We start from the raw sequence: 2,898 nt of genomic DNA, 5'->3' as shown, positions 1-2,898 counted from the left end.
GATCTCTTGACCTCGTGATCCACCCGCCTCGGCCTCCCAAAGTGCTGGGATTACAGGCGTGAGCCACCGCGTCCGGCCCCTAAGGTTCTTAAGTAGATAAATTTTGAGAAGGACAACATGTAAAAAGGATCTCTATGTGGCTTCCAGAAACCAGGCACAAGTATTTATTATCTCAGCTTAACTATATGGTTTTCTTCTTTCCTTGCCTTCATTCTTTTGCTGCCCATCAGAGCAGACAGCAACAGAGGCCATTTCATGCATGATTTCCATGTGCCTCAAAACATGGTCTGAAGAAAAAGTTACAGAAATAAATGTCCTTTTAGAGCTCTTGGTCCCTTTTTTCAGTTGTTGGGTGGTCTTTTCCCTTTGCCTCTGTCTTTAGAGACCAGTATGTCTAAAATCAAGCTCATCTTGTCCCAGCACCTCTTCCCAGATATTCTAACCTACATTATGCTGGCCTGTGGTGTAACACCTTCCAGTGATCTCTGAGTATTATCTACTTCTTCCTCTCCATCCCGACTCCTCTCTCCAAGAGATGACAGAAAGCGGGGTGATATATGAGAGGAAGGAGATATGGCAGGTGTTGGGGAGCAAACAGTTCTCCATCCAGGGAGAATGGGAGAGAAAGTGAAATGTTAAAAGATGTTCGTAATGTGACGTGATGTAACCCCACACTCCATAGCTATCAGAGGACTTTAGCAAGGAAGAATTTACCTTGCTTCTTGGTGTTTTGAATTAGATTTATATGGTTACAATCATTACTATTATTTATTTGGTGCAGTAATTTGAATATTGCAAAAAGGAGATGGCTCAGAAATATCCAGATGATAGGGGTCACCAAGGGACGAGCCACATTTCATGATTAAATAGTGTGCAAGGTAAGTTAAGGAAAAGCACAATAAACCAGCTTGTTTACTGACTTCATCAGTACTCATATGGCAGAATGAGCCACTCTGACCAACCTACCCATTGGAAACAATTAAATATTTTGGATAAAGTATTAAAAATATTCCTAAATGTATTGTTGGTCTGACATGAAAGCAAGATATACACAAGCCAGAAAGCTAATGAAAGTAGAAATATGCAACTGTAAGCAGGCAGTAAAACCAACTTTGGCATTGAAAGCATTTGTCGAGCCCAGTAAACTTGAGCTTCAGGTTTGGTTGACTGATGCATCATGGAAGAGAGAAGCTGAGTGCATTTGTGAGGTTCTCCAGAGAAATAGAAACAATAGGATATGTGTGTGTGTGTGTGTGTGTGTGTGTGTGTGTGTGTGCGCGCACGCGCGCGCGTGCCCGCATGCGCGCTTGTGTGTGTGTATCTTTGTCTGTAGACTGTATATACAGAGAGGGAGAGATTGACTTACTTAAGGACTTAGCTCATGCAATTACAAAGACTGGCAGGTTCTAAATCCACAGGGCAGGCAGGAAAGTTGGAGACCCAGAGAAGGCCTAATGTTGCAGCTTGAGTCTGAAGACAGTCTGGAAGCAGAATTCCCTCTTCCTTGCAGGACCTCAGTCTGTTTTCCTTAAAACCTTCAACTGATTGAATAAGGCCCACCCACATCATGGAGGATCATCTACTTACTGAAAGTATACTGATTTAAATAATAATCTCTTTTTGTTTTTTTGAGATGGAGTTTCGCTCTTGTCGCCCAGGCTGGAGTGCAATGGCGTTATCTCGGCTCACTGCAACCTCCACCTCCCTGGTTCAAGCGATTCTCCTGCCTCACCCTCCCAAGTAGCTGGGATTACAGGTGCCTGCCACCAAGCCAGGCTAATTTTTGTATTTTTTAGTAGAGCTGGGGTTTCAACGTGTTGGTCAGGCTGGTCTCAAACTCCTGACCTCAGGTGATCTGCATGCCTCGGCCTCCGAAAGTGTTGGGATTACAGGCGTGAGACACTGCATCTGGCCCAAACTTTTAAAAATCAAAACTAAGATAAATGAAATAAAACACTCAACAACTGAGTTTATCAGCAGATTAGACATAGCTGAGAGAGAATTAGTGAATTAGAAAAAATTATCCAGAATGCAGCACAGGAAGACAAAAATGCGATATATAGAAAAAGGTTTAAGTGACATTGAGGGAAAGGAGATTTAACTCCCACCTAAAAAGTGTAGAAGGAGAAGAAGGAGGGAATGGGGGCAGAATTAATATTTGAAAAGACAATGGCTGGAAAATTTCCAGAAATGAAAGATAATAATCCACAGATTCAAAAAAACCTAGCAATTTCTAAGCAAAAACAGAATACCCATTAAATTTTTTAGGGACAGCTATACACATATTTGTCTGTTTTTCTGGACTATTCAAAAAACAAGCTAAAATTCTATGGTAAAAGATTAGAAATAAATTCTATGTAAAATTTAGAATAGTGATCTTCTGATAGTGCTAGTGACCTTTAAAGGCGGGGGGAGGGAGGAGGAAGCAACATAACCTTCTAAGGTACTAGTAATATTCTATTTATTAGTTATATGCCCCTGGATTTTTAACATAACCTTTCTTCAGATTATAATGCTATTTTAAATGCATGTTGTATTTCATGGTGGAAAATTCGTTTAAAATATATTATTCAACAAGATTTGCTCAGAGGTTGTGGGTGTATTAATAAGGTGGCTTCTGGAATTTTTGCAAAAACAAAAGAGAAAGCTTTGAAGAGAAATAATATTTAGGCTGGGTGTGATGGCTCACCTATAATCCCAACACTTTGAGAGGCTGAGGTAGGTGGCTCACTTGAGGCCAGGAGCTCAAGACCAGCCTGGTCAACATGGTGAAACCTTGTCTCTACTAAAAAAAAATACAAAATTTATCTGGTCTCTGTGGCGCATGCCTGTAATTCCAGCTACTTGGGAGGTTAAGGCAGGAGAATCGCGTGAACCGAGGAGGCAGAGGTTGCAGTG

The sequence above is a fragment of the Cebus imitator genome, unplaced genomic scaffold (assembly GCF_001604975.1).
Source record: "Cebus imitator isolate Cc_AM_T3 unplaced genomic scaffold, Cebus_imitator-1.0 Scaffold96, whole genome shotgun sequence".
Classification (NCBI taxonomy): domain Eukaryota; kingdom Metazoa; phylum Chordata; class Mammalia; order Primates; family Cebidae; genus Cebus; species Cebus imitator.
The sequence above is the reverse complement of the archived record's forward strand: the minus strand, read 5'-3'. Positions refer to the sequence as shown.